Genomic DNA, 12,672 nt, shown 5'->3' with positions numbered 1-12,672 from the left:
CTTACCATGACTTCAACCGACGACCCTCCAGTTTGAAAGCAAAGTCCCTACAGACTGATCTACTGCCGTCCTACATGGTGAGTTACAACATGCGTTGCTGTATTACACTTTGAATCTGCATGAAATGTTAGCTGTGAAGCCCATATTTGTTGTACAGGCATATGAATGCAATGTTACACGATTGCTCTGCAGTGTTAGCTAGCACTACGTTATGACTGAACTATACTTCCTCGCTAAAGGTGATAAAAGCCTGCCATCCAAAATAGATCATCAACAGTACGAAGAGTCAAAAATAGAAAACTGATGTTAATACTCAATACCTGCGGCTGTTTTTACATGGCCCTAGGACGATGTTAACGGCACTAAATAAGTGTTTAGCTCACCTTTCCTATGATTGAATCCCAGAATTACTTATGATCAGTGGCGGTAAGTGCATTATTCTCTGTGCTGCATATTCTATAAACAGGCCAACAACAAACATCGCGATCGCTGTCATTTAACTTTTAGAAGATGTGCAAGGATGGCGTCTGCTTTTGTCATGTTTTATTTTCCTGCAATGTCTCATCAGACCACAGGGGGGGAGTGTGAGTGTTATCAGTGATGTGGTCTCACAAGAGCATCCAATTAGTATCATGTGTTTTCCGGATGACCCTGCCATATTGTAGTCTACGTTCTTGAGGCAATCTTTTTAAATTGCATAAGGTTTATTTTTGAGAACAGGCATAAACATGGTACAGAGGCAGAGCCATTGCACTGAAGCACACTTGAACATTTTGCTGCTCTGGTAAACATCTTTTCATTGAGTTTTTGTTGAGCAGATAGAATGCCATTTGGAGAATAAAATGTTTTTGTCCACTAGTAGTTGTATCTATTTATTTATTTTCCAAGAACCAAACAGCTACGTATGTCATTCATTGCAGTCTAACCAACTGAGGAACCAATTAAAAGATTTGGAGAATGAAGAGAAACCAGGCAAGCTTTACTTCGTCTGTTTTAAATAAAACAAAATGAAAAGGGTTTTTCTATGTGTCTGAACATAAGTAATTAACTCAATCACTTTTATATTCCTACAAAAGGCTTAAATGAGAATTAGTGGACTATTTTATGTTAAAATTAAAGAATTGCACCTGCTGAATTCTGGGTTATGGCTCATTAATGACATGCATATTAGCAACTCCACATTAAAGGCTTTATATGTGATTTTTCACACTTAAATATAATATAAATCAAGTATATCCTCTGAAAATAACTCTGTGAGTCATGACTGTCTACAATGGGTGTAACACCCGAGTCCCACTGTCTGTGATGTTTTCAGAGTTTTCAGAGTCCTATCTTCAGTTTGTTTACATCGCCGGGACGGCCGGCTGACTCCTCCCCTCGCGTATAAAAGTTGTTTAATTGAGGGACTAGAGAAAAGAAGAATAACATACTGTACTCACTGCTTAACTGTGTTTCTAGATCACGCTCATTTCAGGTAAATTTACATGCAGTGTGAAGATACGAGCATAATAAAGATCGCTAGCATTAGCATGCTAACGCAACAATGCACCGCGAGTTGTTTTGGTTTCATGCTGGTGCTCAAGGGCGACATCTGCTGGATCAAAAAATCGCATATAAAGCCTTTAAGAGACAACAAATTTTATGAACAATGTAAGTTATAATAGATATTTTCTTAATTAAGGAGATGCTAAGTTAGTTTATTAGCAAATCTGTTCATAAGGCTAAAGTCGTGTCATTGGTCAAAATTCAGTGGCTGGTTGGCTTCAAGAATTGAGCCCAAACGATCAGCAAATCAAGGGGGCGTGTCATAACACCTGTCACTCATTCAAGTAAATAGAAAGGGATGCTACACTGCTTGGGCTGTAGAAATTAAAACTATTTAGAGATATTAAATGTTTTTCTTGTTACTATCAGGTTCAGTTTCTACCATATAGGATCCGCCAAAATGTAAAACAATCTGTTGTTAGTCATTTGAGGAGTAGTTTTCTCACCTTTACTGTACAGGAAAGGAAAGGCTTAGCTCGACAAGCCCATTTTTTTTAACCAGCAACCCTGAATATGTAATAAATGTGCGAGCAGAAATCCACCCAAATGGAGACCCTGTATGACATATTCTGAAGGCCGTGGTGGATTTGGTTTCCTTGTGTCTTGAATAATGACGGAGAGTTGATGGTGTTGTTTTACAAGATTCATTACAGAATCAGTCCTGACCTTCTGAGTGATTTGTTATCGGGTGACTTCACCGTTGCGAGACAGGAATCAGCCGGGCAACATTATCATTGTGGCGAGTCAAATAACTGGTAAGTAACGACCCTCTTTGTCAGACGTTTGTAGGCCATTCTCTCTTCTATGAAATTACGACTTTACACCCACTCAGGTCACAGATATGATTGTGTTAAATTAAAAGGACACACAATCAAGTTTTGGCGTGTAAAAATCTGCACTAAACACACTGTCTTGCCTTATCCCCTCTGTCCAACTGATGCACTTTGCTGTTATCTCATTAACCTTGTTTGCTACATTGCATGTTTCTTTTTTTGCTTTTGAGCTGCCGTGCTGCAAGAATACACTTTTCTTACGAGATGTTAAAGATCAGATCAGAGCACTCTCTTGACGATGATTTTTTTCAAAAATGTTACATTTCTAAACATTTACCAAAGCTCAAGGTTAGTGAGCTGTAACATAATAGGAAAATAGACTGTACAGGATATACATCTGATGCAGAAATGTCAGCTTTATTACAAAGGGAAATGCAGATATGCTAATTAGAAATAATACACCTCCTCAGACGAAGGCGCTGCTGTGAAAAGAGGCTTTTTACTGAGCAATATAATGAAGAGAAGTTAGAATTAGAGATTCAAAAGTGTCAGTCTTAGACGCTTATTACAGTCTGACATGTAGTGTAGTAGAAGAACAGCAGAAAGTCGTGCAAAGATAATTGTCTGGATGTGAGGTTTTTTCAGAGGATAATGAGTCATTTAACAGCAGTTCAAAAAAAAAAGAAGAAAGAAAAAAAAATAAGTTCAACATCTTCAAAAAAAAACTAAACATTGCATTTTCAAGGACAAACAGATCTCTAACCACCCAAGAATCATGGAAGCAAAGCAAAGTCAGACAGACAGCATGACTCACCTCCTGCCAATAATAAACTTACAGAAGTCTGAAAGAATTGTCGCCGGAGTCTCAAATGAAGAATGCCTCGCTGACAAATTTCTATTATGAAATTTAGTCCTCAATTCTTCTGGATTCAAATCCTTATTTTTTTTAAATGTGTGTTTCGCCTACTGGTGCCGCCTTTCCCCCTCACCTTCAGCTTTTCTGAACCCCTTTTCCCCCACTCGCCCCCCCTCACCCTCACCTCCTCCTCCCCTGTCTCTGCACTGGCACGCCAACATTGTTATTAGTGTCATAATTTACCTCCTTATGCAAACATGACCCTGTCCTCGATACGCTGTAAGGCAAAAAAATATTCATACTGTAGTCACTGTGAGACCAATAAAGAATGAGATAGGAGGGACATAAATTATTGCTTTGCCACTACAATATTTCACATTTCAAGCAGTAGCCTCTCGCCATGTGACAACACACATATGCATGCATGTGTTTTCTGTAAAGGTTACGCATATGAAAAAGGTGAGCATTACTTTATCGGGTGACATATATTTTGATAAGATAAACAGATCACCAAGGACAAGCGAAGGTAGAAGAAAGAGGCGGATGAAGGCAAGTAAATGAGATGTAAACAGGAGTCAGCTGAGGAAATCTGCATTTTAATCTCTCCTATACGTCTTTTTTATTTTTCAGCTACCGTCATTCAAATCCTTTTCTGAGTTGGGGGGGGGGGGGGGGGGGGGGGGGGGGCAGTGTGTGATAATTGTGAGAAAGGTGTTGTGCATTGTCAGAGTGATGACGGTCTTAAGTCATGACGAGAGCTAATGAAGTGCGGCCCATCAGAGTGGCACCAGGGGACCGTTGTGCTCTATGAATTCAGTAGCTCGTGCACACTCATAGGTTTGACCTTGGCAGCCTCTCTCCCTTCTCCTACCTCCCTCCCGCTCCCCCCTACATGTTAACCCCCCCCCCTCCCAGCCCCCAGGGTCCCACTCAACCTTGGCTAATTAGCCCACGTCCCAGTGGCATATGTTCAACACACATTTTAACCACAACAAGGACATTACAACTGCAGTGTCCCGCCTCTGCACTGCCTCTCGCTGTATACCTTTTTTTTTATTCAGTCGTCGTCTTGTCTGTCTATATTGGCGTCATTCAGCTGGTGATGAGTCAATTTTATCCCTATATTCTAAATTTGCATCCACCTATTTTGTGTTTTTTTTTTTTTTTTGGGACAATTTTTAAAGCTACAATCATAAATCATAAATCAGCACACCAGTGCAGCACTCCAAACGCCCTGAAGGCTATGAGGCTGAAACTTGCAGCGTGTTCCACTCTTTTCCTTACCTTTCCCACCTTAACCTCTCCCAAACACGTGTGCCTGTTACCGCTTCAGAGACCACTCCACTACCAAAACGGAGGTAAGCTGGTCCACTGTTGTTTTGTCTTTAATCTGTCCCTGCTACAGCGCACCTTGTATTACCCAACATTACGCGACACACAGTGAGAACGCCAGCTTCCATTCATAGCTACAATCATACATTGTTGATATCAGTAAGTGTTACAGTTAAGTTTTACCAGAAGCAAAGTAGAAAAGTTGCGACAATATTCTGTCGTTTTCTTCACTGTCTTTAATTTCATGGTACATTGTTTTGGTTGAGTCTTAGCGGTCTCATCGACCTCGTTTCCAGATGCAGCAGGTAGCTTTCTCAGCAGCAAAAAAACAAAACAAAATCAATCAATCAATCAATCAATTTTTATTTGTATAGCGTCAACTCATAACAAGTGTTATTTATTTATTTATTTGTTTGTTTGTTTAACATGGACATACAGTAACATTGGTGCTGTAACATTTAACCATGCACAAGTTCCAGATGCACTGCTCTTAGTGTTTATAGCAAAACGCTAATTTGCAACACCTGTCCATGGGAGGCTTTTAGAAACAACAGAGATAAAGATAAAAAAGGATTAGAAAAAGAAAACAGTTCAGTTATAAATACAGCGCAGTTATGAATGCAGCAGGGATAAAATACAGTTACAGAGAGAAAAATATTCAACAGACATGTGTGAGCTCACGTGTGTTTAGGTGTGAGAACAATGTTGTTTCTCCTTCAGCCATGATTTAATACCTTTGTTAAAAACATTCAAACTGTGTATCTCGAGACACTTTACAAAAAGCAGGTAAAAAGACCTTACTTATTGCTAGATTACAAAGACCTGGCCTATCCAAGTTAACGCTACCTAAAAAGTATGAAACAATGGACCTTCTTGGCAGATAAAGAGCCTGATTTTTTTTACCTGTGTTGTGAAAATACAATCAGTCAATATTAGTTAACACTGATATTTATGCCATTACTTAAGGGTATTCTTTACCCTCGCTGGCGTTAAGCTGCCCGTTTTAGTTGTCTCAAAGCTCCTTCCAGCAGATAAAGCACACCTAAATATTTATTTATTTATTTCATTGACCAACCTTGCCTGGTGACCTCTGATTCATCAGGAGGAGTTTAGAGGACGTTTCATTGTTAAGCTCTTAGGAATAAAAGGCCAACTTACAAACAAACCACTCAAGTGCGCTGCTGCTGGCAACATCCAAATGAGTCCTTTAATGAGAGCAGAGCTGGTGTGCAACTACTCAACAAACTACACCATAACACAAGTAAACCTCAGCAGTACTGGAAACATGATGCACTGCTGAACCAAAGTGATTTCAGTCATCTGCAGATAAAATTTCACAGATTTCTTCTCCAGACTCAGAGAGTGGTTCCTTCATATTCGGTTTTGTTTAAATTAATGAAATAATTAAAAAGCTAGAAAACAGAAATGGTGTTTAAAGTTGTTCAAGTGACACAACACCTTAAATATAAAAAAAACAGATGTGTCAACCTGAAAAATACAGCATCAGCAGCACACAGCAGGTGGTTCTTGTTGGTTGCAAGTTGCCAAGTGGTCTGGTTGAGCTCAAGACTCCCATGTTTAGCACTGATAATAGCCTGAAGCTGCAGTGTAAGGGGCAACATGTCCCAGGTCCATGTCAGTGTGGTCCATCACTCCTTGTATCCATCCAAAAATGAGACCTCCGTTAGAGACTACCTAAATACAAACTAGAAATGATATGGTTGTTAAACACAAGATGTTGATATACTTTTGTAAAAGTTCTGAAGGAAATGGATTGGGATGGGCAGTCATGGTATCAATTTGAACAAAAAGCAGATTTTTGCATTGTCGGGTCATTTGTTGGTATGAAGTTTTGTTTGGTCCCAAGCAACCAGGTCAAAACAATCCTTTCTCCAAACTGAAGATTTCCCTGCAAACCTATGAAAAGGGTCAACCCTAACACTGTGTTTCCATTGCAATGAGCCAAGGGATTTCTGATACAAGCATTGAAAATGCATGTTTTATTGTGATTTTAAATCTTAGCTTTTTATGTTTCTAAGAAGTCTTTTAGCCCCTCCACCGTGTGAAACAAACCCAGATACTATTTCTATCTTGCATAATGAACAAAACAAATAAAGCCACCATTTCTAACAAAAACGCTGATAACTTATCACTACCTTTCCACCCAAATGTCTCTCCAGCAGGCTTTCAAACAAAACCAAAATCATCACCATGCATAGAAACACAAAATATTTCCATGCAACAAAAACAACATATTTTTATCACAACGTGTAAGGACACAACCCAGCAGCAAAAACCATTTGTGCCTGGACTAAAAGCTTGCAAATCTGCTGCTTTGTTTGTTGAAAGCAGGCTGACCTTGTGTTAATACACCAACCTTGAACACTGTTACAAAAGGAAAGACAAATAGACCGCGGAACCATCGTATCATATGTGTGTGTTATATGTGTGTGTTGTTTAGCCACACTCGGAGAGCGATTCAAACTATGAGCAAAGCTGTGCTTGTTCAGTTAGAGGTTTCATGTGTCACTGAGCTGTTTTTATTAATCAGTAGAGATACATCGCACAACTCAATTTGAAACAGTAAATCTTTAATGCCAATGGTTTTGATGCCCTTATCCTACATATACAACCACCTGGTATCAACAAAGTGCCACACAACTAAATTTAACCTCAAAAAAGCAGCAAATGCATTTTAGAGGGAATGTAATTTTAGCAGCTCTCTAATAACAAATGAAAAACTAGATAAGTTGCAAAAAGGGTGATAACTAAAGTGTTTAATTGCGTTGTTGTTTTCTGCCAATGTATTTTATTTTGCAGAACAATACCTAATAAGTTCCTCCCTCACAGAAAAGTTACAAGAGTACGACAGAGGATTAGGGCCACGTTAAAAAAAAAAAAAAAAATAATAATTTCGAGAATAAACTCGTAAATTAACGAGATTAAAATCGTAAATTAACGAGTTTGACACCAGCCTGCGCCTGAAAGTAGAACTCTTAAAGTCTTAAAGAATAAAAGAATATAGTCATTATTTAATCTAGTCCTATATCAGAAGAGCAGCAGCATCCTGTTCTCAAATTACAAACATGGAGCATCTTGTGTAGTCGGTTAAAACAGTTAGAGTAAATTTACGAGTTTAATCTCGTAAATTTCCGACTTTAATCTCGAAATTAAAAAATAATAATAATTTAACGTGTCCCTAATCCTCCGTCGTACAAGAGAAGTGGAGGGAGACTCCAGATTTTGAAAATTAAACCCAACAAGGATTTGCCTTAAACATGCATTCTTCCTAATTGTCAACAGGGGGCGTTCAGTGTTGGCAAAAGAAGTCTGATGTCTAAAGCAAACTTCTTCATCTTTATAACCTCTGAAACATCCACGCACACACACACACACACACACACACACACACACACACACATACACAAGTTTGTGACATGAGTCCTTAAAAAGTGCAGTATTCAATTTGTAACTATTATGGAGACAAGGACACGGCCCTTTATGTGATTTTTTCTAGTTGCCTATGAGAAACTTACCTATCTCCTACTTAATTTAATAACCCAGTAAATATGCAGTGTCTCAGTGATAGGTTTCTAGCATGGTTTCTTGATTTGGTTGTTACATGTTTGTCTTATGAAACATATTTGAGCCTTCTGAGTGAAACATCACGCTGAAGATAGCTCCAATCAGCCATGTGAACACAGACCCAGGAACAACAAATCCAGAGGATATTCTGCTTCACAAGGTATATATCTGACTTTTTCTACATTAGTATTCAGAATGTCACATTGCCTTTAAATCCTGTTAATCCAAGCCAAAATTTGCACATCAGTTGATTTCACGGTTACTGTTAATTTCAGATCAGACCAAGTTAGAACTGGTAACTGATAACTTTCCTATTGCTAATCCTGTCTAAAAAAAAAAAAAAAAGATGACAACAGCCACAATGCCAAACTTGAGGCTTCAAAACAGTCCAAGGACACATGGCTGATAACGTACTGGTTTGTACAGGTCAGTTTTTTGAACGAAAACACAACAAAAAAGGGCATTAAAGAGTTGGATTTCCAGCCTGTGCTCTTGAATGGATAATGATTGATCCTTGATTGATCCTTATTTTCCCTTCCTACCAACCAATCTCATAAAAAATACCAAAACAAGAACAAGTTCTAACAAGAACTGTCTGTGCATTAAAAGCCATACACAACTTACTTCTCTTTGTCATCGAGCTAAACTGTTGGCTAAAACACAAGAGCGTTTGAAAAAGGCAACAAGTCCCTTCATTTCCATGAACACACCCACTGTGCATTATTTTGAGTCAGCCCCACCTACGCCATGCGGCTGTATTACTCACACAAACAAAAATATGGGGACCTTCCGGATGTTGACTTCAAAAACATTTGAACAAATACATCTGTGAGTCCTTCCTGAACATTTCCGTTCTTGTTAGAACCAACAGCCTTGAAGTTCAGTGACACACCTGTGTCATTTTTGTTTTTTGTTCCGATATAAGTTTCTTGATAGTTTGGTAATTGTATTGAAATCTCCTTTTCCAACATTATTCACAAAATGAATAAAGATAAGTATTTTTTTATTCGCTTTCATAACATCTAAAGCAAACTTCTTCATCTTTATAACCTTTGAAACATCCACGCACACACACACACATACACACACACACACACACACACACACACACACACACTCATGCACTTTCACTCTGCTGTAAGTTGGTGACATGAGTCCTTGGAAAGTGCAGTATTCAATTTGTAACTATTATGGAGACAAGGACACAGTCCTTTATGTGAGCAGCCACTAAGAGAAAATGGAGGCAGTCACTATAGCAACCGCCACAAGAGCGCCCAACAAATCAACAAACAATGCGAAGACTTTTCCAGGAGAGCCTTTTTAATGCAAAGCCTTGAATCATACAAAGTTGTCCTCTTAAGTTTTCTGAGACCTGTCTTCAAGTGTGTCTGTGGGTGTCTCAGCCCCTAGTGTTTGGTAAAAACCTTGTATTTTTTTCTTTACACTTGTGTTTCAAGGCTGACGTGGCTGAATGTGCCAAAGAGCTGTCTTCTTGGGTCACGGCAACCTTAAAAATTTCATTTGTGTGATCAGCCTTCGAGAAATGCTTACTCCAGCACAAAACAAAAATAATACTTTCTTATTCTGAAAAAAACAAAAAACATTTTGTGTTTCGATTTGAGCAATCTGCACAAATTGGAAAAATAGTTTCAAAGTATTCAAAGCATTCGTTTTATGGAAAGATTAAAACAAAGAAAACAGTTTTCACAGCAACATTTTACCTTCAGTTAATCCAGAGGACAGGTTGAGAGAGAGCCTAGTGGATGAGAGGACAAAAGTGAAACAACGAGCTCATCTTTTTAAATAAGAATCTTCATGTTGTAAAATGTACTACTTCTACCCAACACTGAAACACTTAAAGCACCTCCGTTTACTTTGAATTCTGCTTCACCCTGTTTAAACTTTCATCTTTAATGCTTGCAACTGCTCCACTCTCACTTTCCCATGCCCCTTGTCTAAGTAAACAGCTCCTTCGGTGCTGACCTTGGTCTAAATTTCAACACTAGACACAAAGCTGCAGCGTGGCTGATGCTGTCTGACTCAGACTGTCTGGGTGTCACAGCAATTAGTTCAAGAAGTGCAGATCAGAGATAGACGAAGTGAATTATGTGTGAATGTGTGTGTGCATGTTTGCATTTACGGGGCAACTCTTCTTGATGCTTTGATACTTCAGGGCATCCTAGTTGCTAACAGGAGGGGAGTTGGCGAGGAAAAACGAGCATTGTGTTCCTGCCTAATTGTAAAAATACAACCTTGTTTAAGGAGTTTGCCAATAGGCCAAGCTGAGTCAGAGTTTCTTGGGTAGAACTCACTTTTCAGGCTGCAGACAAACTGCCCTGTGTTTTGTAGGGAGAGTGTTTGCGTCCCTAAAGTTATGTGATAGTGCTGTGAGAAGGCCTCCTCACGCTGAGCCATTTGAGACTGGGCCTAGGACCAGCAGGCACGGGGCCAGAGGAAGAGTCTGCTCTGTATCACTGAAAATTATGAACAAGGCAAGGCAGTGAAGCTGATACCACCGTTTTTGACTTCTCTATTTGATGGCATAGCTTCTACAAAGAAAACTGTTTTTGGTGACGAGTCCAGTGCAAAGAATGTACTTTCACTTTTGAAGGGATAGTTTGGATTTTTTTGAAGTGGGTCAGCACAAACGTTACAGGCTGTACATCGCAGCAGACGGGGCTTTTTTTGTAGCTTATTTAGCTAATTTTCAGTTAAACATGGCAGAGGCTGCCATCAGTATTAACTAATCCATGCATACAGATTCACACATTGATGACAAAGAATAGAATAGAATGGAATTACTTTATTGATCCCAAACTGGGAAATTGTGGCGTTACAGCAGCAGGTTGTCCAAACACACAATATGAGCAAAAAACACAATATTAACAAATTTAAACACAATATAATATTAAATACAAAGTAAATAAACACTAAAAATATCAGAACTAAGAATGGGAATATATACAACCAGGGTTTAACTTAGCATTACTAGTCTTAAATATGAAAGATTAAATGTAAATGTGCAAAAACAGTGTTGTAAATGGACAATATTGACATAGGGAGCTGTCCAGAGCTGTGCAATCAGTGATACTATAAGTTAAAGTGCATAAATTTAAGTTAAAGTGCATCAATGGGAAAGTGCAACCTGGGGTTAAGTGACTTGCCCAAGGACACATAGACATGTGGCTGTGGGAGCTAGGGATCGAACCCCTGACCTTCTGGTTGAGAGACAACCGACTCTACCACTGAGTCACAGCCATCGTACCAAGTCGACATCCTAAACCTGATAAAGTTTTCAAGTACTGCAGTGTAAAATATACACATGAAATGTGTGGAAACACCAAGCAGTCTGCGCAGAAAGTGTATTCTCTGAGCCAGCCTGGCACATAGGTGGTCAACATGGGCAGTTGCTTGTCCATACAGTAAGTACACCTAGATATTGGTACGAGCACATCTGTTCAATCGCACAGTTGTTAATTATCATGTGGTCATGGGCTCTGACCTCTCTGGGGTCAAATTTAGTTTTATTCACATTAAAAACAAGGTTGTGGTTTGTCGCCACAGTACTTACAAGAGGAGATCTCATTGTAGTAGAAGGACAGTCATACAGCATAAAGCAAGTATAAATTAAAAGTGTCATTAGAGAATTTGATGATGTAATTATTAAGCTGACTGCTTCTATTCTTTATTGTACAATGTAAAGAGGGTGGGCGAGCTAACACAACCTTGAGTTGCATCCATGCTACAGTGTTTTGATGTTCAGAAAGAGCCATTTACCTTTACGTTCAAAAGAACAATACCATTTCATAGTAAAAGGATTAACGCGTAGGTCAGTGACTATTTGGTTTAATTACCTGTGCACAATGGTTTCACAGAATATGTGGCAGGCATGTAATCCAATTAATTTTTTTTATTTCAATGGAAGCAAAGTCACAGTCAAACTGTTAACTCTCTTTGCACCATGTAGGAGCTGCGTTAAGTTGCATTAACGAGACATTTCATGAGTGAAAATACAGTACAGTTTTACTGATGCATCAAAATAAAAATAAATAAAAATGTGATAATTGGCTTTTTCTACAATTCTACAATTCACTTAGCAGATGCTTTTATCCAAAGCGACGTACATCAGAGAGTAAGAACAACACAAGCAAGGATCTAGAAAAAAAGGGAACAATGTCAGTAAGAGCAAACGATCAGCTTTGAGTCTGATTGGACACACAGGTGCTGACAGGAAGTGACCAGAGGCAAAGCACAACATTGAGGGCAGTTCTTGAGAGCTCTAATCAGTATAGAAACCATTTGAAAATGGTCGTTATCAAACAAAACCATCATCATTACCATCATCATTAAGTTAGTAGGTATTCATGAAAGAGCTGGGTCTTTAGATTTTTCTTAAAGGTGCAGAGGGACTCTGCAGATTGAATGGAGTTTGGAAGTTTGTTCCACCATCGGGGGGCGACAGAGGAGAAGACTCGTCTTAGTTAGCGTCTTAGGACCCTGTTGTGAAGGTTGGATCAGACATTTGCAGAGCGTAGCGGGTGGCTTTTTCTCCTCTCTTTGACAGAAAACACCATAAAAGTG

The sequence above is a fragment of the Labrus mixtus genome, chromosome 13, assembly GCF_963584025.1.
Source record: "Labrus mixtus chromosome 13, fLabMix1.1, whole genome shotgun sequence".
NCBI classification, from domain to species: domain Eukaryota; kingdom Metazoa; phylum Chordata; class Actinopteri; order Labriformes; family Labridae; genus Labrus; species Labrus mixtus.
Note: the sequence above shows the minus strand (reverse complement) of the source record.